This window comes from Peromyscus maniculatus, chromosome 4 (genome assembly GCF_049852395.1).
Source record: "Peromyscus maniculatus bairdii isolate BWxNUB_F1_BW_parent chromosome 4, HU_Pman_BW_mat_3.1, whole genome shotgun sequence".
Taxonomy (NCBI): Eukaryota; Metazoa; Chordata; class Mammalia; order Rodentia; family Cricetidae; genus Peromyscus; species Peromyscus maniculatus.
The window spans coordinates 149,458,481-149,486,139 of record NC_134855.1 but is presented as its reverse complement, the minus strand read 5'-3'; positions in this window follow the sequence as shown (position 1 = coordinate 149,486,139).

Below are 27,659 nucleotides of genomic sequence, written 5' to 3'. Positions count from 1 at the left end.
AGACTTTATCTATTGGAAAATGAGTAACCCCTTCTTTGTTGGCAGGGTTAAAAGATAAGAGTTGTTTTGATGGCTGTGGGTTAATATAACAGTAAAATATAAATATTCAAATTTTAATTCTTCATTTGCATATTGAAAACACATTCACCTGTGTGCCTACTGTGGGCGAGAGAGCATGCTGGGTTGAGACGCCAGTCACACAAGAACAACCAATCAGGTTTAGTGGGACAATGGGAAATGTGCAGGAAGCAGGAAGTTGGTGCAACTGCGCCAGGGGAATGTCTGGGAGGGTAGAGTTTACAACCAGAAATTGGCCAGGCGGTGGTGGCACATGCCTTTAATCCCAGCACTCTGGAGGCAGAGCCAGAGTTCATCTCTGAGTTCAAGGCCAGCCTGATCTGCAGAGCAAGATCCAGGACAGGCACCAAAACTACACAGAAAAACCCTGTCTCAAAAAACTGAAAAAAATAAAATAAAAATATAACTAGAAATTGAAAGTACAAAGTGAGAAGAGGAGTGGACCATGGGCAGAGGGAAAGGAGGGGTGTACTTGGACAACAGATGACTGTGTGAAGGATAGAGAGACCTGTGCATCAAGTAAGAATTCTGTGTGATGAACAAAGAGATCAGCATTGAGATGGAGTGGGGTCCGTTCTTATGAGGACAACATGATGAGAGTTGAAATGCATTCACATTGACACTGTACAGACATGGGAGATGCTCATGAATGCTGAGGACCAATGGTTCCCTGTGTGGAGCTCACCTTTCGGAGGATGGGATTGCAAATATTGAATGAATGAACAGACAACGATGATAATGGTCTTTCTTTCTTTCTGGTGCTGTGAAGGAAAGTCCCTGGGGTGGTTTTAAAAAGAATGTCAGGGTCTCCTTCAGAGCGGGTGTTCAGGAAGGTGTGTCTGTGGTGTGACGGCCAAGCAAACAGGCAGGAGAGATGGAGGGGCAGAGTGTGCCTCACAACCCTATGTCATTCATTGAGTCCTATGTGGGTCTGCAGCCCAGGACCCAGGGAAGGGGGTTGACATTGATGTATTTACTCTCAAAAAGGAAATAGCTTAATTTACAGTAAGAGAGGGAGGGAGGGAGAGAGAGAGAGAGAGAGAGAGAGAGAGAGAGAGAGAGAGAGAGAGAGAGCGCTTTTAGACAGAAACGAGAGTTATCTCAAGTTTGTGAAAAATAATTTGAGGAGACTTCGTGTGCATTTCTGGGGAGACACTCCCTCTTCAGTTTTCTCCATCCCCACCTAGGGCTCCATGCAAAGTGGTAAATAAGGGAGATTATCTTTAATGCTAGGCTGTGAGGCTCAGCACAGCATCATGAGCCAGTCCTGGTACTGGACAGGGAATCGGTCCTGAGACTTCCAGGCACACATGTCTTTCAATCTGACTCTTGAGAAGGGTGGGTACTGAAGTGAGTCCAGGTACCCCCTCACACACACTGTGTAGCTTACTGATGTCGCCTGTCAGTACTTCTTCATGCTCCAGACCCAGAATAAGTTTCTCTAACATGCCTCATGTGTCAATCAGTAAATAAAGAAGCACTTCAGACATGGATGAAGAATAATGGTGGGGATGTCTTCATCAGCCATAAATTTCATTATGGTGATATTGATCCCATTTGGGTATATAACCAAGAATGGCTATGAAAAGAAAGAAATAAGAGAAGGGAGGAAAACAGCAGGATTTAAATACTGGAACAAATTGTGGGTGACATTTCAAAATATGAAGAGCAAAAAAAATTACAATCATACACACACACACAGGTAGGTAGGGGATAGATAGATATTAAGTAGACAGACAGACAGATAGATGATTACATGTGATAGATGTTAGGAATATAGATAGGTAAGTAGATAGATAGATAGATAGATAGATAGATAGATAGACAGACAGATAGATAGACAGATAGATAGATAGACAGATAGACAGATGATAGATAGATGATAGACAGGTATATAAATGTATAGATTATAGATGTACATATATGTAGATGTATACATGTATAGATGTGTATATTATAGATGTGTTCATGTACAGATGGGTAGATATACACATGTACCAGGCACTTTTGTTAAACACTTCTGCATCCCATGTCCTTGATCCTAACGGTGATGCCGTCAGTTCTGTGATGGTTCTTTCTGTTCAGTTGCTGACTGGAGACTTTGAGCCTATGTGCTAGACTGGAGACTTCTGTCAGCATATCCAAAGCCCCCTGGCTGTAGAGTTATTGATCTGGGATTCAAAACTGAGCTGTCTATTTGCCAATCCTCACCCCTTCTAGGATGCCCTCCTAGCAGAGGCCCTGACAGAGGGAAACAGTATTTTCACTTGCCTGGAGGTCCACAAGCTTTTTCTGTACCAGGACTGGATGGTAACTATTTTCTGCTTCAGAAACCATATTGTCTCTGCCATTTCTTCTCAACTCCGCTCTCATCAGTGTGAGCCCTATAGACAATATGTAAACAACCGAGGGTAGCTGTGTTTAAATAAAACTTTATTTGTGGGGCTAGAGAGGTAGCTTGGCACTTATAGAGCACTGGCTGCTCTTCCTGAGTACCCAGGTTCAGTTTTCAGCACCCTCATGGTGGCTAACATCTGTATCTCTATCTCTGTATCTCTAGTCCCAAGGACCTGATGCCCTTTTCTGGCCTCTCTGAGCACCAGGAACTTGTGTGGTATATTGGTAGACATTCATGAGGGCCCAGTACCCACATACATAAAGGAAGAAGAAAACTTTAAAAATCCTTTTATTTGTGACCACTTACATTTACTTCATACCACTCATTGTATCGTATGTGTTAGTGGGGTTTGTCTTGAGACAGAGCCTCACTCTACAGCAGACTGCCCTGCAGCTTAAGACAATCCTTCTGCCACAGCCTTGTGACTCATGAAATTATATGCATGAGCCACTTTGCCTGGCTTTTGGTTTTTTTTCAGTTATTCAATCATACAACCACCGGGGGCTGGGGAGGAGGCTCCATGGATAAAGTTCTTGCTGTGCAGGTCTAGAACCCCCAGAACCCGTGGAAAAGCTGAGTGGACAAGACAGTTGCCTGTAATCCCAGAACTCTAGTAAAAGGCGAAGACAGAGGGCCCCAGGGTAAGCTGTAGCTACAATTGGCTAGCTCTGAATTAAGCAAGAGCAAGAAGCCCTGTCTTAATAAACAAAAGGACAAGTGATGTAGAAAGACATTAGATATCAGTTTGGGGTCCATATATACACACAAACACACACTGGCACACATGTACACACTTATGGACACGTGCACATGAATGTATGTTTATTAGCAAAAGCAGATGGTAGGTAGGATTGACACCAGGGCCATGTTTTTCCAACCTTACCCCAGTCTGTGTTCTTGGGTTACACTACTTCCAGAGTGAAAACCACAGTCTGACCTCTGAAGAGAGAACACAGCTGAGGCAGGAGAATGGAGAAAGAGGAAAAGAGGAGAGAGAGAGAGAGAGAGAGAGAGAGAGAGAGAGAGAGAGAGAGAGAGAGAGAGAGAGAGAGAGAGAGAGAGAACAAGGTCACATGTGTGTTTAGTGTCAACGTTAATTCTTGGTATAAATTAACAAGATTTCACACTGTTTCAAATTCTTTAATAATGTGCCTTGCTTTACTAAGATGTGTGAAATTCTCAAATAATTAAAAAATATATAAAAGATACTTTTCAATAAAGTAAGGAGCATATACATGAAGATGGCCGGGGGTGTTTATAGCTTTTTTTGTGATGAGAGAGGGCTCATGACCCCAAGCCTCTGATAACAGCATACAGGCCAAGTAATGTTACAGTGAAATGCTGCTGGGCATCTGTTAAAGTGCTTCTGTGGACATTTATTTATCAACACAGAGAGGAGCTCACATATGTGAAAAGGAAAATTATGCATCATGGCATGTATAGTTTTCAAATACATGCAAGGACTTTATAACATATATCCAGGACTTTATAACAAAATATGTAGATAAGTTACCCCTGGACAGAATCATTTTGATTATCTATTAATTTCTACAACTTTTCTTATAATATGATTATTAAAAGTGAAATCAACGGAGGCCTGGAGGGATGGATCAGTAGTTAATAGTACTTGCTGCTCTTACAGAGGACCCAGGTTCAGTTCCCAGCACCCACATGGTGGCTCACAACCCATCCCTAACTCTAATTGCAGGGGTCCTGACAGCCTCTCCTAACCTTTACAGGCTCCAGGCACACACACATGCAGGCAAAATATTCACATACCTTAAATAAAAATCAACAAATCTTAATTAAAAAATAAAATGGAATTGACAAAGGCCATCTGGAGGGCTCTCGGCTTTGTGTCCTGTGTGGTTGAGTTTCTGAATTTCTCTGGAAATGTGACCGTTTTCAGAAGCTTGCCATGGCTGAGGCTTTCTCCTGTCATCTCGCCCGCTCATCAGGTCTGAGTTTCCCTCTGGTTGATGGCTAACTTCATGGCCTCTTTTTGTTGCGGCTAAGATACCTGCCATCCATCTTCCCTCCGACCTGTTAGGGACTTCCAGAAACATTTGTTCCTTCTAAAGCAGGGCACTGGGGACAACGTAGGGAGAGACATGGACTTTTTATTGCTCTCTCTTTGTTTTTCTTTCTCCGGGTACTCCGTTCTCTCTCTCTAACTTTGAACCGGCAGGACCCATGGATGTGCTCACTCCCACACTCTGTCAGCCCCCAGAGTCACGTTCTCAATGTGACAGTGACAGCAGCCATCCGGGCTGTGATTTATCTTCACGAGTTGCCAAATCACTCTTGGTGGAATGTCTGTGCTTGGTGAATAATGAGAAAGACCTACCATCCATCTAAGGATGAACTAGTGTGAGCAGTTACATTTAAATTTAGCTATTTCCACCACCCCCCCTCTCAGCTTATCCCTTATGTCCTGAAGGAAAAGGGAACCATTTTGGGGCCTTTGTGGTAAATATCCAAATAACTGTGTCACATAGATGGGGGATCGTTTTTCATCAGAGTCGACGACTGCTGTGGATCGGCTGTCATCCTGAAGCTGCAAGCTCTGCTCAAGCTGTGGTCTCTTAATAGTGGTTTCCCTGGACCTTTGGAAGAGACTCATTTCAATCGCTGCCTATTAAGCAGAGAGCCAGGTGACTGTGTCTGTAATGATGTCCATAATTGCAAAACACACACCCTCTACAGTAGGCAGCTGGGGATCTGGATATGTCTCCCTGATAAACAATGGAGGCAAGATGAAACATATAAATACTATCTCCACCTGATGGTAAAAGTAGCTTTGGGGAAAAACAGCCCTGAGTGTGAATCCTTGCTCAGCTGTTTACCACTTAGCTATTCCACTTATGGCTGCTTGGGTATCATCTGGATCTAGTCTTTAGGAAATGGATCAGTCACAACCTTCTGCAGCATTGTGAGAAAGGGAACAACTGTTCTTCCTAAGACATGGTAACCTATTTCCACACTATGTGTTTCTCTTCTCTCTCCCCCCACACTCCCCTCCTCTCTTCCCTTCCCCTCCCCTCTCTTCTTCCCAAGACAGGTCTTAATATGTAGCCTAGCCTTGAGTCGAACACATCATGAGGCCCAGAGTCGCCTCAGATCAGCAGCAACCCTCCTACCACAGTCGATCAAGTTCACATCCCCTCGTGTTTCTAGAACACACCCATCACCTCCATCCCAATATGGAGTGGAATTTTACTTGGAATTTACTTGGATTTGGACAGGTAGAATTTGGAGGAGTTTGTTCTGTGTGCCTTTGGAATGGGGGACATGAAAAACTGGTAGGGTTCTTGCCTGAAGCCACTGTGTGAAAAGCTCAAAAACATCACAAGCCACCATGCTGAGAGGATGTCCTGCCACCAGCCAGCATTGGCCATTGACCATGCTGTCAGCCATCAAATCACCCACCGCACTCCAGCCTTCCCAGTGGAAGCCCTAGACATTACAAGGCTAGGCTGAACCATCGCTTTGTGTCCCATCCTAGCTTTTTTTCTGCGTAGAGTCTCAGAGCACAGGGAAACGAGGTCAAATTTGGGAAGGGAAAGGTCTCTGCTTCTGGTGGCACACAGTAAGACCTTTCTCCAGTTGGCAGTTCTGGTGACTGACATTACAGCCACCTCTGAACCACATTTTAGAGGCGAAAAAGAAGTGGGAAAATACCAATCCCCGGCCTCTGCCTCCAGAGACAGAGTGGGATGGTTGCAACCTGCTTGCTCTCATCCATCCCTCCAAGTTAGGAAGTGATGCTTAATATCAACTGGTTGTTTGGGTATTTATCAGGCACAAATGTGCCAGGTGTGTGCCTGGGTCCTGGGGCTCTCCCTTGCCCAGGAGAGCATGGACTTCAGAACCAGAGAAAAGACCAAGGGAGCCAAAAAGACAGGAATTAATTTAGAAGGAGGAGAGGTCTGGAAAATCAAAGGAGAATCAATGTGAGGACAGCAGCAACCCCTTGGGAGTTCTTGTGGTACATCTTTGGCACCAGTTCAAAACATTCAGTTGTCCTCAAGCAATAGTAAAATCTTGATGTCAGGAATTCAGCCCAGGTGACCCTGGGTACTTTCCTCTACACTGCTCCCCAACTGTGGTGTTCTATAAAGCTGTTGCTTTTAAAAGGGGGTTGATTTTACATTTGTTTATTTATTTATTTACTGTGGGAGGGCTATCTTACATTTACTTGTTTGTTTGTTTGTTTATTGTGGGGGGCGTAAGCTCTTGAGCGCGCACGCGTGCGCACACACACACACACACACACACACACACACCGTTGTGCAGGAGTCAGAGGACAGTTTACTCCTTCCATCCCGTAGGACCCAGACATTAATCTCAGCTCATCAAGCATGGTGGCAAGTGCCTTTACCCACTGAGCCATCTCTCGGGCCCAGAATCCAGTGCTTTTTATTCCAAACCATTTCCTACGGGTTATCAAGCACCGGTATATATCTATAGAAAATACAATTTGTGTGTTCTGTTAGAAATTTTTATTTGACCGTTGAAAGTGGCTTCATACAGTGTGGGATGAGTCTGCAATTTGCCCCTTTCCCTTGCAAGAATGCATGGAGGGATTGTCTACACTAGAACACAGCCCTTCCTCAGTCTGTGTCTCAATACAGCATCCTCAATGGGCCATTTAGCTGTCTCCTGGGTGGGATATGGGATCTCACTTCTGATTGTTGCAATTGCCCCAAAGACTGACAGACTTCGTCTCAAACAGGTCTCTATAGCCGACATGTGAAAGCTTCTCTAGGACAAGACTGGGGGACAAATGCCTTGGTCAAGATCACATGATTTTACTTTAAAGAAGCATTACCTGTTTCCCCGATGGCACATAAGGACATTCGCTTGGCCTGGGGGTGGAGCTCAGTCACACAGCACTTGCCTAACTTGTACAAAGTTTTGGGCTCAATTCTCAGTAGCAAATTCCTCTCCCTTCGAGGAAATTTGCATTTCATATTACATCAGTTAAGTGTTTGGTCAATCAAAATCACTTGTAATTAAAGCACTTGGAGGCTGGGGGCAGGCAGATCAAGAGTTTGAGGTTATCCTTGACTACACAGCAAAGTTGAGGCCAGCTTAGGTACATGTGACCCCAGCAAAAGAATGTGGGCCCTGTCTGGAGTGTAGGTGACACTCCCCCCAAGCTGGCTCTCCCTTTCTTCACTGACCGGGTGGGGGGTGGGGTGGGGCGGGCATGGACAGAGTAGCTGGCCTCTTGCCTCCTGAGAGAAGTATTTCAGAGCCGGATGAGAGTTCAAACAGTAAAAAAAAAAAATCTTGCTTTTCAAGCTGCCATTCTTGGGTGCTAAGAAAGGGTGGAGGAGGGTTGGGGAGAGGCATGAGGCAGAAAAACATGACATGGGACAGAATTGTTTCCTAATAAAAAAAAATCCCTCAAAGTTTTCCGCTAGGCCCTGTCAGCAGCTCCTCAAACAGCATGGCTTATTTTAAATTTTATTTAAATCAACAAATTGTACACAGAATACAGAAACAGAACACAGGGAAAACACAAGCTGCCCTAACCGAGTAATGTCTAATAAACATTATGCTACTCGGAGATATTTGCTGTTTAATCACCCCGTGAAAGGACGCATTCAGCCAAAAGATGTCAGATAACATCTTGCTAAAGGCTTTGGTGCCAGCTTTCCTGGCTTCTGAGTTCATGGAGCTAATTTTTTTCTTTCTTCCTTGTTTACTATTTTTCCCCTTTGAATATCAAGCTTTGAGGTACAGCTTCTTGGACCAGTCTGAAGAAGAAAAATCATTTATTCTTGGAGTCACTATAACCACCATCACCACCACCATCACCATCATCACCACCATTATCACCATCACCACCATCATCATCACTACCATCATCACCATCACCATTATCACCACCATCATCACCACCATCACCACCATTATCACCATCACCACCATCATTACCACCACCATCCTCATAGTTCATTCATTCATTCACTCATTTATTGAATACTGTGGGTACCAGGACAGATGATGTAACTTGTGGGGCACTGTGCAAGAAGCCTCTTGCTCAGCAAGTGTTGGAGGTTTCAACATGGTCATGGTGGAGAACTAAACTAAGTCTGTGGCTCATCTCTGGTTACCTGGATGGCTCATTAACAGACCAACCCCTGACCACACTGAGTACTGATGGTTGTGACCCTTAGGGAGATATCTGCTTTTTTCTCAGGAGTGGAGTCTCTTTCCTCTCTTGCCCCAAGTAAATACAAAGTGATGGGTCTGAAGAGCTTCTCTGAGATTAGAGATGATTGTTCTTTGGACTAATTTCTAAGGCTGGGAAAAGGGAACTGCTAGGCTCTTGTTTTGCTGACAGAAGGGTCTGCAAACTAGAAACAAATTACTAGGAAAAAGAGAGATGCATCTGGAAGCTGTGGTTCGGAATTGCAGAACAGAAGGGAAAATAAAGACTTAACAGATAAGGTATAGGAGTTCAGAGTAGGGCTGAGGGAACAGGCAGGTGTTTGAAAGGCTGTTCTTGGGGTGATCTTGTACCACAGGGTATGAGCTAGAGCTCTTCTTCCTCCTCTGTCTTAGTATCTTCTAGAAGGAATTCAAATAGATATTCTTATTAGCTTCAGCTGTCATCTTGAGAGTCTACAGTCACATGACAGGAGGACTGGGTTGAGGAACTGCCTAGGTCAGATGGGCTGGTGAGCATGTCTTTGGAGGATTGTCTCAATGGTTAATTGATATAGGAGGGTGTAGCAGGAATATTGGTGAAATTATTAAGGCCACTCCATGTAGTTAAAAGGAAGATTTATTTAGTGGGTGACTTACAAATGAAGGAATAGGTAGATTGTGGGGGGGGGGGTCTGGGGAAGGTGTATCTCAATCCAGCAGTGTTCTCTGGAGCTCTGCTCAGTCAACCTCCACCGTCTAGGGTCCAGGAATAGAGAGAGTGCTCGCCCATCCAGGTCTCAGGTCTCCAGATGCCTCCCTTGGCCCCGCCTCATAGGTGTGACAGTTGCCAGAGTCTCAATGGGGGTTGAACTTCCAGATCCAAGCTGGAATGGCTACCCACTACATCTCCCCCTTTTTGTCTAAATAAGAAGGTTCTAAACTAGTACAAGACTATATACAAAGGAATGGTTATCAAATATTGTCCAGGAATAATGAGGGATAATGACCCAGATAAGATGGAACTACAACCAATGCAAACAATATCAAGCAAGAAACACATACTAAAATCCAGAGAAGTGTAGAGCATAGGTAAATGGCATGTTATAAAGATCATTCCAAAAGGTGTCCTATCCTAAAGAACCTGAATCTAATACTTAATATATTTTATCTAAGATATTACATATACTAAGTTGTAACTATAACTACTAGTCTTCAATCCCATCAAAGACCTGAGAAGGAACATAATGGTACCTGAGAAATGGAAGATGGATTCAAGCAACTTTCGGGAGTCTTGCAAGAGTAGACAGACAGCTGGCAGCCTGGACAGTCACCTAATGTTTCCTCATTTATGATAAAAGATAAGTTAGATATAAAACCTTAAACTCACAAATATAAGATAGATAGGACATCTTTTTTAATATTGTAACTGTAATTCTTGCTCAATAATTGTTTTGTTATATGTACTTTTACCATGTTAAATTTAAAACCTTCCTTTTTAAAAAAAAAAAAGAAGAAAAGGGGAAGTTCTGTGGATATCGTTCTATATAAATAAAACACTGATGGCCAGTGACCAGACAGGAAGTATAGGCGGGACAAGGAGAGAGGAGAATTGGGGAAACAGGAAGAAGGAAGGGGAGAGACACTGCAGCCACCGCCAGGATAAGCAGCATGTAAAGACACCGGTAAGCCACCAGCCACGTGGCAAGGTATAGATCTATAAAAATGGGTTAATTTAAGATAAAAGAACAGTTAGCAAGAAGCCTGCCATAGCCATACAGTTTATCAGGAATATAAGCGTCTGAGTGATTATTTTATACGTGGACTGTGGGACTGCGGGGCTTGGTGAAACCTGGAGAGAAGCCCTCCAGCAACACAGGAATCTTAAAAGTTCTTATTAATAAAATCAAACCCAGTGCTAGCTATTGGGCTAGTTATTTCAGCTAGAGAATGCTGAAAGATCAGAGAAATAGAACAAGTCACAGCTATCTCATCTTGCCAGTTCGTCAGCTGATCCTGTTTCCTCAGACCGAATGCCTCTGAGTCCTCATCCAGAATGAATCTCAGCTGAACTGTGCTGTTCAAAAGCCTAGAAGTTTAACCAGCCAGTTCCTGGTTTTCACACCTTGTATACCTTTCTGCTTTCTGCCATCACTTCCTGGGATTAAAGGCTCACTTCTTGGGATTAAAGGCATGAATCACCATGCCTGGCTGTTTCCAGCGTGGCTTTAAACTTACAGAGATCCAGATGGATCTCTGCCTCCCAAGTGATAGCATTAAAGGCGTGTGCTACCACTGCCTAACTTCTATGTTTAATATTGTGGTAGTTCTGTTTTCTGACCCCAGATGAGTTTATTAGAGTGCACAATATTTTGGGGAACACAATATAACCACAGGAGGACACATCCCTGGGCAGGTGGTACCATTGCCAGGGCAGGTGGTCCTGGGCTGTCAGAGAAAGCTGGATGAACATGAGCTATCAAGCAGCATGCCCCAGGGTTTCTGTGGCACTTCTGGCTGTAAGTGCCCTGGTTGAAGGTGATGCTGTTTGGACTAACAAGAAGGCCTCCCTCTGTATTCCTACCTTGACTTTACCCCATGATGGACTGTCACCTGGAAGTTGAAATAAATCCTTCCCTCCCCTAAGTTGCTTTTGGTCAGTGTGTTTATCACAGCAACAGAAAAGAGCAAAGACGTATAAAAGAAAGATCAGAGGTCACCCACTGGGTAAGCACCTCATTTGAGTTACACATAAATTATTTCCCATCATGATGAAAAGAATATTGTCAGAAAACTTCATGTGTCCACATCCTGGAAGTGGTTGACATTTAAAAAAACATACTAATTTAAAAGAAATGTTCTTATGCTAAGAAGATAATTTCTTAGTTACAGGAATGGAAGTCACTTTTTCCAACTGATTTTTAAGTTTGGCTTTTGGTATATTTTGTACTTCCCACACAAATTCTTTTCTTGAGAGAGGGTCTCATCTAGACCAGGCTGATCTCAACTCAATATGTAGCTGAGGATGTTCTTGAACTTCTGATCCTCCTGCCTCCACCTCCTGAGTATCCGGATTACAAGTCTGTGCTATCACACCTGGTTTAATTCCCATGCAAGTCATTATTTCGTATTAGTGCTAGTTTCTTACTGAATATAATCAGTTACTATAAAGAGTAGCTGAAACCAGCCAGACCTTATAGTTACGGAGGCCAGAATCAAGTCACAGTGTTGTCGGAAATTTGTTCACCACAGAGCCTCTGGGGAAGGGTCCTTTCTTACTTCTTCTAACTTGGTGGGTTCTGAGCAGGTCCTGGTGTTCTTGGCTTGTGGAAACATCACTCCAGCTTCTGCCTTTGCCATCAAATGTCTTCCTTCCTAATAACTGTGGGTACAAATTCCCCTATATTTACGTGTGTGTGTGTGTGTGTGTGTGTGTGTGTGTGTGTGTGTGTGTGTGTGTGTGTGTGCAAGCATGTACATATTGTTCCATTTGTTAATTTCTGGAAATCAAACCCAGGATCCAGCATGTGCTGTACAGGTTCTCAACCCTTAACTATACCCTAGGTCTGTCTTTCTGCTCACAAGTACATTAGTCATTAGACTCAGGCTCACCCAAGTTCTCCTAACAAATTCATGTTCATTGGTTGGCGTCTACTGAGGCTATTTACAAATAAAGTCCTGTTTGTCCAGCCTTGGGGCCAGGGACTTGGGACATATCTTCTGAAGATGACATATTACACATTATTATATTATATTATTATGTTATTATAATATTACATATTACACATTATTATATTATAATATTGTAATATTATATTATTATAATGTTACATATTACACCTACAGCGTTTTTTGCAGTCAAGTTGGTTATGGTTTTCCTTTTGGCTTCCGGCTTTTCCTTTGTCCCCAGACTGTGAGTCAAGTTCTTCAATGCTTTCTAGTAAATAATAGGAACACTTTATTAGTTCACATTTAAATGCCTGAACATCTGGCTTAAATTTCAGTGTGTGAGGTAGGAGTCTTCCTTTTTTTATCTCTCTCTTTCCTGAGAGCTAGTCAGGTGCCTTCGTATATTGACTCTTTTCCAAATTGATTTGAAATATCACTTCCATCTCGTAATAAATCTCCATATTTATTTCTGTACTCTATCCTTTCCCATTGATCTGTTTGATTCTCCATCAGCACCACATTTTCAGCGTTTTCATTTTGGAATGTATTCCAGAATTTTCCTGTTTTCATAGTTATATTTTTAATTGAACTTTAAAATTACATTTTTAATGTAAAAAAGTGACACATTTTCCTGAAATCATATTAAATATGTACATTTACTTATAGAAAGTTAAAGTCACCATTATCCCTTTTTTTCTCAGTCATCTGTGTCCCTGGGAAGATGTCTGAAGCCTTTCTGACCCCCACCCCACTCCTGAAGGTTAGTACGGGAAGGGGCTGCCTACGTAGATTGGACACTGAGTTTCATCCTTGAACACCTAGAAAACTGCCACCATTTTTTCTTTTATCTACTGATAATGGGAAATAATGAGATGAAGAAGGAGTGGGCAGAGTGATCCCAGATTTATTAAGGAAAAGCAAGAACCCTTGAGGAGGAGGGCCTGCAAAGGAGGTATATTATTGTTTGTGTCACCCTGGCCTTTTGATATAGAATTATCAAGAAATTCCAATTCCAAGGGATCCAATGCCCTCTTCTCGTATCTGTGAACACCATGCACATAAGGTATACCTACACACATGGAGGCAAACACCCATACACATAAAATAAAAATAAATACATCTTAAAAAAAGATACACAATGCAAGTGGAGTAAAACAAAGCAGAGAGAAACCAGCAAGACCAGCACGGTCCATGTCCATCAGTTTCACAGCAAGAACTGGGGAGGAGCTAAGAGAGCTTGCAGCGGCAATAAGACGCACTGGTGAGGAAGGCAGAACATTCCTCCGTGTGCATACCACACACGGTTTCAAGTCACAGGATGGGGAGGGCGCTGGTTCATCAAAAGCATCATAAATTTACTCAGCATCTTGTTCAGTTTAGCACAGAGAACAATAATGAGTCACAAGCATTAGGAATTTAGAGGGGAAATCTCTACAGACTCTTCAGACATCACACAGACAATAAGTGAATATTAGGAACAACTCCACGCCAATCAATTTGACAGCTTAGGATAAGTGGACACGTTTTTTGAAAGACACAAATTACCTAAAGTGGCATAAGAAGAAGTAGAAAAAATCAGAACCACCCTAAACGTATGAAAGAACTTGAATTTATAATTAAAAACCTTCATAAAGAAAACTCTAGGCTGAGATGATTTCACTCATGAATTCTGTAAAATATTTAGATAATAAATACTGTTAATCTTACACACATTCAGAAAATAGACAACATTTGCCAACTCAGTTTTCAAGGATGTCAACACCATGATGCCAAGAGCAGAGATAGAGTTAAAAAAAAAGTCTAATCCTACAGATTAGCATCTCATTAACCTAAATACAAACATTCTTAAATACTTCATTGGGCTGGGGGCAGGGTCTCTAAACTAGGCAGGATTTGAACTTTCTATGTAGCTAAGGATGACTTTGAACTCCTCATCCTGTCTCTACCTCGCTGGGGACCGAATCCAGGGTTCTGCAGACTAGACAAGCACTCCACCAACTGAGATGCATCTTGTTGAAGTTTGAATGTGAAACGTCGCCCATAAGCTCATAGGTTTGAACACTTGGTCCCCAGCTTGTGGAGCTGTTTGGGAGAGTGACACTCTGTGACACCCTGAGGAGGTATGGCCTTGCTAAAGGAGGTAAGTCACTGGGGGTAGGCTTCAAGAGTCTATAGCTTCATCCCACGCATCTCTCCATTCTTCCTGTATGTAGTTAAAAATATGACCACTAAGCTTTCAGCTCCTATTATGATGCCATGCCTTCCCCACAATGATGGACTCTGTCCCTCTGGAACCATAAACTAAGACAAACTCTTTTCTCCTCAAGTTGCTTTTGGTCATGGTGTTTTATCACAGAGACATTTCCAGCCTAATTTTAAAGTATTTTCAAATGGAATCTATCCACCTATCTATCATTTGTCTGACTGTCTCTCATCTTTATCATTTATTATCTATTTATTATTTATTATCTATCTACTATATATTTATATAGTACTATTTACTATATATTTACCTTCTGCTTATCTATATATTCATCATTTATCATCTGTTCATCTATATATCATCCCTCTAATGTCTATATATCATCTATCTGTGTATCTATTTGTCTTATCAATTTATCTAGTTAGCTAGCTAGCTTTCTGTAATAAGTGTGTCATGTCCATCAAGTAAGGTTTAGTCTCCAAACTGAGATTGTCTTATCATCTGAAAATTAATCAATGCAATTCACCATATAAAAGAAAGGAGGAGCAAACGCCATCAACCAAGCAGATGAAGCAGCTCCCTGAAGTCAACAATCATTGAAGAGCAACTCAGAATTAGAGCCTTGCAGCATGAATCTTAAAAGTTCTTATCAACAAAAACAAACCTGGAGCCAGGTATTGGGGTGAATGCTGGAAGATCAGAGAAGCAGAACAAGCCACAGCTACCTCACCTCGCCAGTTCCTCAGCAGATCCTATTTCCTCAGACTGGAAGCCTCTGTGTCCTCATCTGGAATGAATCTCAGCTGAACTGCTTCTTGAAAGCCTGAAAGCTTAATAAGAATTTAGTTCCTGATTTTCACGCCTTATATACCTTTCTGCTTCTTGCCATCACTTCCTGGGATTAAAGGCTGTTGTTACCATGCCTGGCTGTTTCCAGTGTGGCCTTGAACTTACAGAGACCCAGGCAGATCTCTGCCTCTGAATGCTAGGATTAAAGGCATGTGTGCCACCATTTTCTGGCCTCTATATCTAGTGGCTGTTCTGTTCTCTGATCCCAGATAAGTTTATTAGGGTGCACAATATTTTGGGGAACACAATATCACCACAGAGCCTGAAGCTCTTTCTCAGCCTACAAAGGGGCAGCAGAGAACAACCCCAGACTCCCACTACTCACACTTAGTGGTGAAGGACCAGATATGGCCCCCCAAGGTCAAGGGTAAAATAATAATATCTGATCAGAGCAACTCTGTGAAAATTCTGCCAAGGCCTGCGACCCTGTAGTAAGTCAGAGAAACCTAATAAAAATCTATACAGCCTGCAAAGGGAGAACCTTAAACTGCCTTTATTTGTAGACAGTGTGATTACGAACATAAACTGAAGTCTGAAGACAGGTATGAAAACAGTTACTAGAACTCGCAAAGGAATTTATTAAAGTCGCAGACAATAAGGTTAATATACAAAAATCAATGGCATTTCTGCATGCTATCAACAAACACTTGGGGAATGCTATTTAAAAGTGTGATTTACAATAGCATAAAAATCCCATGCAATCTGTAAGAATAAATTTAGTGCAATATATACAGGAACTATATGCAGTACACTGTAAAATACTAGAGAGAGAGATTAAAAAGATGTAAACAAATGGATGGATGTGCATAATCAAGGCTGAGAGGGCTTGATTGCGTGGATTCACAGATGACATCATGTGTATAATGAGCTAATAGTCTAAATATCTAAAGACCCAAATAATCAGATAGCAAGAAGACAAATGGCATACTTAAAAGATAGGTAGATGAATGAATGATAGGAACAGACATTTCTCAGAGGGAAAAATACAAACGGCAACAGACTGAAGGGAAACCAGTTACCAGTTTTATGTTCTACATCATCAGGAAAATGCAAGCTAAAGCCAGTGACACGTCCCTAATACCTGTAAGAATGATCACCACCAAAGAGATACCAGGGTAAGTGCTGCTAAGGGTGTGAGTGGTAGACCCTTGTGTTTTGTTGGTGTGAATGGGAATGTGTGTGAATTCACAAGGTGATAAAAGAAATGTCTACCCACAACAGATAAAGAATGGCGGACAGACCAACGAAACCATTTCTTTCAAGTCCAGCTTAGTGTGTTGGTGGGTTTATGGGGTTATTTACAAGAGCGTGGGTGATGTGCTTCCAGGCTTGAGAGTGACTCAGAGACAGCTGCATTGCCAGTAATGTCTACCCTAGTGTGGGTGACAACTCAGGAAAACTGCAATCAGGCAGTCCCAGCCCTGCCCACCTTCTGCATCTGTATTCCGGCATCCCCTGCTCACTTCCCTGCCGCACAATTACCTACAGCTGGATGAGGGTTGGAATCTCAGGTGAGAGTCCGGGGAGGGAGAGTCACAGCTGCCACGGTAGCAGTGGTTGTGTCCAAGCAGGAAATCTGTGCAGCCACTTTGGAGAAGTGTGTGGGATCTGTGAGGAACCTGGATCTCGATCATTCATCCCACAAATCTCCTTCTAAACTGAGGTCAGAACCAGAGACTCTGGCCTTCATCATCCCTTCCCAGCTTCCCCACATTCCTCAGATTCTTCCTAATTTCTTTCACCATCACTCCCTGTAACATCTTCCTCTCCTTTTTTCTTCCTTCCTTTCATTACAGAAACAGTATTAAAGTTTTTAGGAAATAGAACTAACTCCGTGCAAAATTAGACTAAGAGAATTTAGACCTGGAAACTACTTAGTAGTTTCCAGTAGACAAAAAGATCAATGAAGGATTTGTATGAGCCCTAGTTGGGAATCAATGGTGTTTTAATTAATGCATAGGAAAGAAATAATCATGAAAGATTTAGCTCCAAGGATGTTCAACATTGTGTTGTTTGGAATAAGGCAACCTGATTACCACTTGGGTATGCTACAATAATGAACAAGCTTGAAAATGAAGATCCATCATGCAATGCAATAGTATAATGTCTTTAATAATGATGCTGAAAAACATCAGCTACACGAAAGTACACATCTTACAACAGGAGTCAGACAGTATGGCTAGCTTACAGTTCCCACCTATCACCTATTTGTGGAAATATTGTTCTTGGTACATAACTGTGGCCATTCATTTCTTGTTATCTATGGTGGCGGTCTTTGTCATTCATCAAAGCCCCAAATACTTACGTCTTGGTCCTTTAGGGGAAAAACCATGCCCTTCTGTGCTCTGTGTCATTAAGTGATCTGATTTCATTTCTGTAAATACACACTCAGAGTGGGCAAACCTTCAGTGACAATTGTACTTCCTAAAGTTTAATTTATGTTTGGGGGGGCATACACATGAATGCACATCATCTTAATTTCTAAAGATTGATTTTTATTTTATGTGTATGAATGTTTGCCATTGTGTATGAATGTGTACCATGCATATGCCTGGTGCTCACAGAGGACAATACAGCTTTGGGTAGTCTAGAACCGGAGTTACAGATGGTTGTAAGTCATCATATGGGTGCTGGCAACCAAATCCAGCTCCTCCGAAAGAGCAGCCAGTGCTCTTAACCATGGAGCCGTCTTTCAGGCCCCTCTTCATCTTATTTTTGAGACAGACTCTGTCACTGAACCTGGAACTTGCTGCTTTGGTTATGCTGGCTGGACAGCTAGGGAGCTTCCTCCTCCTCTTCCTCTTCATCTCTTCCCCTTCCTCCCCGTCTTCTTCCTCCTTTTCCTCCCTGTGCTTCTGGGAATTAGAGGCATGCCTCATCATGCCCAACTTTTTACATGAGTGCCGGGGATTTGAACTCATGTCCTCCTGCTTGCACAGCCGCCTTACCAGCCCTTCATTTTCATTTTCAGTCCTTTGATTTTTTTTTATATTTCAATAATGTATACTATAACCACTAATCTTGTCATCACACACAATTTTTTTTTGTGTGTGTCATATCACTTTTTAAAAACTCCCATGCTATCTAGTATTCCACAGTTTCTCTGGCTTTCCAGTGTCTTTCTTCTCCTGGTGGCAGAAATGGTCAAAATCCTTCCTGTTCCACCTGTGGCTGTGAAGCCACCAATGGGCTCTGTAGCCAGGTTCTATTCCAGATGCTACCCCAGGGGCCACGTGAACAGGAAAGGAAGAGCCTGGCAACAGCCGGGAGAAAATTAAGATCTACAGATGTGACATTTCCTCAGAACCAACCTGTCTTCATTTCTCCCGCAATTATTCACCGTTTTGTTTACAAATGGGAAATAGCATTCTAGTGTGCAGCGCCTTCCAAGAGACTGAAGTTAATTTGAAATAATCCTTCTGAAAAAGCACCAATGAAAGCATGTGGAACGCCCTGTTGCCATCCCCTCTGGCTACTGACACGACAGTATTGATACACAAATCAAAGCTGACTGCTCTGGTAACTGTGAGTCCCTTGGCGGCAGCAGGAGCTTTCAACAGGGAAGTTGTTCCCTCTTAACACAGTGGCTCACTGTAACTGGCTTCATGAAGACATTACAGGGATCCCAAACAGGCTGGAATTCACCTTCTAACTTCTCTTTTCCCCTTAGATGGATGGGTCAATAGAATAAAATAATCAATACCTAGAAGACAAAGAAATTTGAAGTATCCTTAAGAATAGACTCGGGACGCTGGAGAACTGGCCCGATGGTTAAGGACACTTGCTCTATTTGTGGAGACTCAGGTTCAGTTCCCATCACCCATGTTGGTGCTTTTGGAATTCCCGCTGGGGAATCCAACACCCTCTTCTGGTCCACTTGAGTACCTGCACACATACAACATAACACACACACACACACACACACACACACACACACACATACATGCACACAGGCATACACATAAAAATGAAAATAAATCTTTTATTTCAAAGGATGGATTCTGGAGAAATAAAAGAGGCCGCCAGAGGAGTATGAATTGAGGCCATCACAGGATGTCACCCCATCGGAACTCTGCCCACCTTCTGCCTTCTACCCACCTGAAGTTTCCACCATATAACTGCTTCTAAGGAACAGGCTCTGCTCTCTCACAGATCTATAGAATTTCAAAAGCACTCTCAGAGGTCATCCATGTAATCTTGAACTGACGTTCTGATCCACAGGCTGTTCCTTACTCACTCTCCTATTACCCAACCTTGGCATGAACTCCATCCACAATAGGAAACTCATTACCTGAGAAACTTCCTGCTGAAGATAGGCTTCCTCACAGTGAGTTTGTCTCCATATTCTTTCCATTCTTTAATCCCTAGTGCAGTTTGCTCCTTCAAGTGTTGGGTTTTATATTTATCACTTATGATTCAAGACGGGAACTCGTGTATCCTCAGCTGGCCTCAACCTCGCTGAGCAGCCAATGGTGACCTTCATTTCTTGCTTCTCTGAGATTACATGCTTGCACTACCATGCCCGGCTCTCACGGTGCTGAGGACTAAGCCCAGAGCTTTCTGTACGCTAGATGAGCATTCTGCCAACTACACTACATCCCCAGTACCCAAGCAAGCATTCAACAATTGCCAACCCTGGCATTACAGAACATGGAGGTTCCTGTTGGCATCCAGGAAGGGAGCTGACCAGCACACAAAAATCTAATAAACACGATCATTTTAAATGTGTCAAGATAGACCCAGATGATAATGTCCATAGAAATTGACTTAGGGGGTACTATGGATAGACTGTGTGTAAAACTTGACTACATTAAAGCCCTAACCACCCAGTATTTATAGATGTCTTTGTAGATGTAATTGAAATAAAATGATGTCGCTGAAGTCATTCCAAATCAAGCATGTCCTGTGTCCTTTTTCAAAGACGAGAGACAAGACACTTAAAGGGCACATGATGTGGAGACACCTAGGGAGAGCCTTGGGTAACACTGCGGGAAGTGACTATAGGGGCAGTTATAAGCCCCGAATATCCAGGAGTGTCACCATCAGCTGGGAGAATGACATGGGACAGTTACTTGCCTAGAGCCTTCAGAGAGGCCATGGCCCATGCCAACATCTTGATTTTGAACTTTCAGACAGGAATACTGTGAGATGTAACACTATTGTGTTCAGCCACCTAGAGTATAGTACGTTGTCATAGTAGCCCTAGGAAATTAATACAGAGAGTCTTTGGGTTCTAATGAGCAGGCTTCAGTCGCAAAGAAGTATAGAAACTGGGAAGGATGGAACTTAGAAGTTGAGATAGAATTATAAACTTCCTATCAGGGAAAACAAAACAAAAACAAAAAACCACAGTGGGTCAAAGAGTCTGAATAAAAAGGAATATGGTAGGAAATGAGCCTGGAGAAGAAGCTGGAGCCAGAGGATGACATCAGAGATTCCCAGCTCATGTCATGGAGTAAGATACAGACATTCAGACCCTCATCTCAGGGGCTGACACACAGTGAACCCAGGTATGGTGTGCTTTTAAAAGATCCCCAGGTGGTTGCAATAGTCACAGATTTGGAAGGCTGTGTTGTGTGATATTTAGTTTGTGTTCTGACAAGTCTTGCCTGGAGATCAGAGGGCGGAGCTAGCTGCTAATTAACCTAGAGACTAGGTGGTGGTGGCTCACACATTTGATCACAGCACTTGGGAGGCTCACACCTTTAATCCAGCACTCCCGGATGGAGACAGGAATATAAAGTGGGTGGAGACAGGATATCAGCCCCCTTTTGGTCTGGAGATTCAGAGAGGTAAAAAGTGACCATGGCTGCTCCTTTGTATCTCTGATCTTTCAGCTTGATATCTGACTCTTGGTTTTTATTGATAAGATTAATTAAGATCGTGCTTCAAGGCTGTATATAGAAAGATTCATCACCTTACCCAAACATTTAGAATGTATTCAGGCAATGGAAAGCTGCAGAGACTCTTAGCTCATTTGGAAGTGCTCACCCCTTCTGTATAATCCCCCCCTTCAGATATATATCCAAAAGCAGCTGTTGCCTCTGTTGCCTGGGACCCTCATCCCCAATGTCCCTTCTCATTCCCCCAGCTTCTTTTCTCTCATCTCAACTTTGCCAATTCTTCATGAGAAGCCTGACTTAATAAATAGTCACCATTTATGTAGCAAGCCACCAAAGTTAACAACCTCAACATGCTTTACTGTGACACCAGGTATGAGTGTTACGTTAGTGAGTTCAGTAATTCCCAGCCTCTTCTTTTGTCCCATGGAATTTATCTCACCTTGTTCTTCCTCTCTGGAGGAGGTATTGTTCACCAGGATGGTGGAGTGGATTTGAACATCACTCTTTCCCACAGCAGAAACCTTTCTGTCGCTTTTCAATCAAGAACCACTGATTCTTGAAGGCTGCTTGAAGATGCTCAATGCTTGAGAAACTTAGAGCTGAAGAACATGAAGGACTCCAGATTTCATTTATCCCATCTCATGCACCAGACAAGCAGTAGACAGGGCTTTCTGCTCTGTTGGCAGGAGCAAGAAGGCTCAAGCAGTGTCACTCATGACTGAGAGGGAAGATTGCCAAGGCAGATAGATGGTGAATTCATCACTCTTCTTTTGCTGTGATAGAACACCTAACTCAGGGCTCACAGTTTCAGGGACGGCAGGCCTGCTGTTGACGGCATGCCTGCTGCTGTGGCTCTGTCTCTGGCTGGGTGTCTTGAAACATGACTTTTCACATCTCGGTGGACCAGGAGGCATGGAGAAATTGACCAAGGGTGGCTATACTTCAGAAGTCCAGCCCTAGTTACTGGTCTCCATCAGCAAGGCCATCCTCCTAAGGATTTCACAAACTGACAAGACGGTACTCCAGCTGGGTACCAAGTGTGGGAGACACGTCTCCCCGGAGCCATAAGAGATGGGAAGAGCCATTGCAGATGGTTGTTGAGTTTCTTTGGTCTGAAAAAAATGGGCTCAAGAGATGCCTTCTCCAAGCTGAAAGGGTTAAACTCATGACACCAAACGCCAGCCTGCAGGGGCCTGGAGTAGGGTGGCAAGGAATTACTGGACAGCTCCTCTGAAAGCCAGTACTTAGGACAATGTTCTGACCTTGGCTTTGGTCATGCTTTTTCCTTTCCAATAACTGGCAAAACTCCTCTGATAGGCACAGATGCTCCAGGACTCACAACAGCCGACAGGTACCAAAAGACCAGAAGAATAAACCGTAGAGTTAAGCCTACCTACTTGTCTGGGTCTCACTTCCTTCTGTTAAAACCCTTGCTCCTTGCCCGTTTTCATAAAATAGCTCATTTTGGACAGAATAGCATTTGACATTCATGTTTATTAAAGGACCCTTCACTGTCTTCTGATAACGGGGTCTGACTGACGTGTGCAGTGTTAAATATTGTGACTATTGCACCATTGTTTGGGGTTCATATAGAGACACATACAGCAATAGAGTCCTAGCTCTGAGAACAGCATCTGTGAATGACAGCTACTGGAGCATCTGCCACCCTCCTGTTGGTCAGTCTTCTGATCTCTACCCAACTCAGACCCATAAGCATAGACTTTAAATCCTCACAGACTTTTAAAGCCTCACCATTCCCTCAAACACATTGGGTGAGTAGGAGCAGGCCAAGGTCCCTTCTCTAGACTTCTAGACACTCTCTCTCTGTCTCTGGGTCTCTGTCTCTGTGTCTCTGTATCTGTTTCTCTCTGTCTCTGTGTTTCTCTGTCTCTGTTTCTCTGTATCTCTGTTTCTCTCTGTCTCTGTCTAAGCCCCCCTCTCTGATTCCCTAGCTTGGGTACCATCAGCAGCCCTCTTGCCTGGTTTATAAATTGGGAAACTGAACAAGGCAATCTACAGTAAATGGAAAGAATTGATCAGATGCTGTTAAATTACATGTAATTTATTCCAAATTATATTGACTCAGTTGAAAACACCAGTATTTCAACAGTTGAAAATTGTCAATTAATAGAGTTGACATGAAGTTTATTTCTCCCTCCTGTGCCGTTATTGTCATTATTGGTGCTCCACCACCATGTTTTTTTTCCCTCAAGACAGGGTTTCTCCATGTAGCCTGGGCTGTCCTGGAACTAGCTCTGTAGACCAGTCTGGCCTCAAACTCCTGGAGATCCTCCTGCCTCTAAATTCTAGGATTAAAAGTGTGCACTACCACTGCCTAGCATATTATTGCTCTTTTTAAAGCCTTTGGAGACAAGTCTTGCTAAGTAGCCCAGACTTGCCCTAAAGTTGTGATCTTTCTGCCTGAGTATCATGAGTGCTGAGATCACATTCAGATGCCCCTGGGCTCAGTATACCTGTCCTGTTTATAACATTGTCTAACATTCTGGTTCTTCTGATAGATGTTTTTATTTTGTATTTTACTTATAAAAGCAAACAGTCTAATGTTAACACATGCAATGCAAATTATTTTCCTTAAATATAAATTTTAAGAGGAACGTATCATCCCTAAGGCACATGTACTTGAGAAAAGGCTCCATCAGCCTAAGCATGGCAGCGTGGCTATTATAATTTTATCAACCCAGGATTGGCAGTCTGAATTTCCAAAGTGAGCCCAGAAGGGGTCTCAAACCCATCTTAAATAATGTTCATCTAGAAACCATGGCTATTCTTTAAAAAGTGCTGCAGAGCTTTGTAGTGAACCCCAAAAACCTCTATAAAGGCAACCTCTCGGAGCAGTGTACACTAGGTGGGAAGAAGCCCAGACTGGGATGCCATGCTGATGCTGGAGAGCAAATGAGGTGGCTAGAGTGGTGTTCTTCCTTAACACTGGAGAAAGCTGAGACACATTTTTGGAGCAGAAACAGTAAGTGAATCCTTGTTGACAATTGGAAAGCATTTGGGTGATGGATAGGGATGGGGAAACTCTCAAACATGGTAAGGGGCCGTCATCAAGAATATTCTGTACCATGGATGCATGTACCAAGATGGCTCAGTGGCTAAGAGCACTTAATGCTCTTACCCTGCACCTACACCGGATGGCTCACAACTGCCTGGAACGCTTCTCTTCTGGCTTCTGAGGACACCTGAAAGAATAAACAAAAGGGGGGGATGGCGAAGTGGGTACATCTCGTCAGACCCCGCCAAGGTGTGTCACGAAGCAAACAAGCCACACGCAGCAGAGTTAGTGCAAGAGGTTTATTGGAGAGGGTGAAAGAGAGGAAGGCTGTCTCCGGGTGGGGACGGGAGAGAGGCAGGCAGGCAGAGAGAGAACGGGCGGGGCGGAGAAAGACAAGGGAGGCAAGCGAGGTGAGAGAGCGAGCTGTGCCTGGGGGACACTTTTAAGGGGTGCACATGTTGCATGGCTGACAGTGGACAGGCCCCTGGTGACAGGTGATGGATGGCACAGCCTCCTCGGTGGTCCAGGCTGGCTGCTGCCCTGGCAGGAGCCAACAACACCCACAACACATGTGTGTATAGAACACAGGGACATCCACATCCACTTAAAAATCTCAGTCTTTAAAGGGAAGAAGAATGTTCTGGTATAGAAGGCACAGTGCATTGTTTTTTAACTAACACATCACAGAACTTCCCCATGCTTGATGACCATTTCTTAGACAGCATGCTGCTTTGGATGATTATTGGTCACATCACTGTCATCAGAATTATGCTGTTAGAGGAGGGGTCATCAAACTCTGACCCCTTGGACTGATTCCAGATCATCATCTAGCTTGTACAGACCATGAACATTTTTGTTTAATATTTTTAAGTAGTTGGAGAAAATTTCAAAAGAATACTTATTGACATGTGAATGCTATATGAAATTCCAAATCCAGCTCGGAAAGTTTATTGGAATAGACCAAAGCTAATCCATTTGTGTGTTGTCTGTGGGGACATTTGTGCAAAGCCAGAGTTGATTGTATGTGACGGAGACTACGTGGCTTACAAGGCCTGAGCAAACTTGTGCCTCCTGTCTGGCTCTTTAGCAATACAGTATGCCCACCTGTACCCCTGCACACACCCATGCCTGCTGGTGACTACTTTTCCTTCCAGAATTCTCAGGGAAGTGGTTTTGGGGAGCTCCCTAAAAGGTGAATGCTAAGTTTGCATTAAATTGGAAACAGAAATGATATCTATCTATGCCAATGGTTATTAAAATTCCAAACTTTGGAATCTGGCTGTGAATTATTCCAGCAAAGAGCCAATCTCTTCCTTTAACTGGTGGGAATTAACGGTTCTGAGCCACAGAAACAAAGGGTTATATAAAACCCATTGCATTCGCGGTGCTTTATTGCAGAGACCCTGAGAGGAGCAGAGATGAGATTCAGAACACGGTCTCACAGGCGTTACAGTCCTGGCCCTAGCCCTTCCCAAAGATACAGTTGCTTTCTGTTATACAGCCAGTGAAGCCCCAAGTATTTCAAATATAAATCCCCTCTGTTTTGGTTCAGCAGCGTCGAGCAGATTTTTATCACTTGAAATCCAATATGGTCCTTATTTATACATTCCTGATGACCCACAGAAGGAGATGGAGACTCCAGAGATGCGGCCGTCCATTTTATGAAGCCGTAAGATCTTGCTGAATTATTTAGGTAACTGTCCACCAGCACTTATAGCCAGGCAGCTCTCGCGCTTAACCCAGAAATCTTAGTTATTAAGGTGACATTTTGTAATCTTCTCATTGGACAAGAACAGAGTAAAATACACTGTTATGTTTTCAGCAAGAGTGTGGAGAAAACAGGGTACTGATGGGAAATAAGAAGCATCCGCCATAGTTCTTGTTTTACAAGACAACGAGGCATCCCACACCTAAGACAAGGCAAATGGCTCATCTATTATTCACGGGTCATTCTGAAGATCCAGCAGCTAAGCAAACAGAGCTTCCAAAGGTGTCACCAGGAGCAGTGCAAACACCCAATGAGGCATCAGTGCTAGTCTTCCGTGCTCTCCAGGGCCTCTGCCTTCCTTCCTGGGGGAGCTGTCTCCCAGAGTCACCCTCACTGCCATTCCCAACAGCCTCACACTTGGGTGACAAGAGCTGTGATTTTTTGACAGGTGTGCAGGGCGAACAGAAGGAGTGTGCTCTTTGCAACGACATGCCAGATCAATAAACACCCTCATGCCAGCCTGTCCCAGCTAGTAGATAAATGGGTCCCCACTTTAATTATTAAACAAGAGTTGGCAAGGCTCGGCACACAGGTGCTTTACAGGACAACACGTACTTCCAATATGAAATTGAACTGGGTGTAGCTCATTCCTGATTCAATTATCTTCATTATTCCCCTTGCAAATGAAAGCTGCAAACTGTTCGCAGACATCCTGACTGTCAGGGCCCATGCCAAGGCAAGAATGTTTCTGAACTTCTATAGCTGTATCGTCTCACGATTTTGTACTGACTCCCAACATCCTTCAGCTTTGATAAACTACATGGCTCCTCTTGGGAGCATCACCTACAACCCCAGGAACTCTTTTTCCTGGCATCTCCCATGATAAAAATGCATTGGTTTCAAAAGGAACTCGGTGTACAGGACTCAGGTTTTGCCACTAATCCTAATAAATCAAGGAGGGCGTGCCATGCGAAATAGATAGACCTGGGCCTGCTTCTGTATAATGAGGCTTTTATGCTGACATGCCCTATTAGGGACCTCCACACACATCTTCCTCTGTAGAGATGCTTACTGCTCAAGTAATGGAGTCATTTATGGAGGCAAGTCAGAAAAAAACCAGAACACCAAGGCTAGTGAGAGGTTCTCAGAAACCCACTATGAATACGCTTCATAGAGAAGGTGTGTGTGTATGTGGGTCTCTAGTGACAAGACTCCAAGCAAAAGCCACCAGTTACCCATTTCCCTCATTCCTACAGACTCTAAACCTCCGTAGCTCCAGAGAGAAAGGCACACCTGTGCTGTCCCAAACCACGAGAGGGAATTTGGTGACTTTTTAAGGCAGGTAAGCCCTTACTGAATATTCCCGCCCCAACACTAGACCTTCTGATCCAATATGAACCTTTCCATTTCCAATCACCCTCTTGTGGTCTGAGAAGAAAGTCAAAGGGGAAAGGTGTTTTTTTTTTTTCTTTTAAGTCTCTCATTTAAAGTCACCACTATAAGAATTTTGATTTTTATAAAAGTTCTACTGATAATGAATGGGAGATGTTCCAAAGAAGAAATGTTCCCATCTTCCCAGTCCCATACTCTCTGTGGTGAGAATGAGTCATTGACATCTTATCCAGGACCATCCAAGAGGAGCAAGCTTTCCACAGAAAGAGATTAGGAGTCCCTAACATGCTTAGTTGATCCTGATCCTCACAGTGTCCCAATGTCCCTTAAAAGGGCTTGAAACA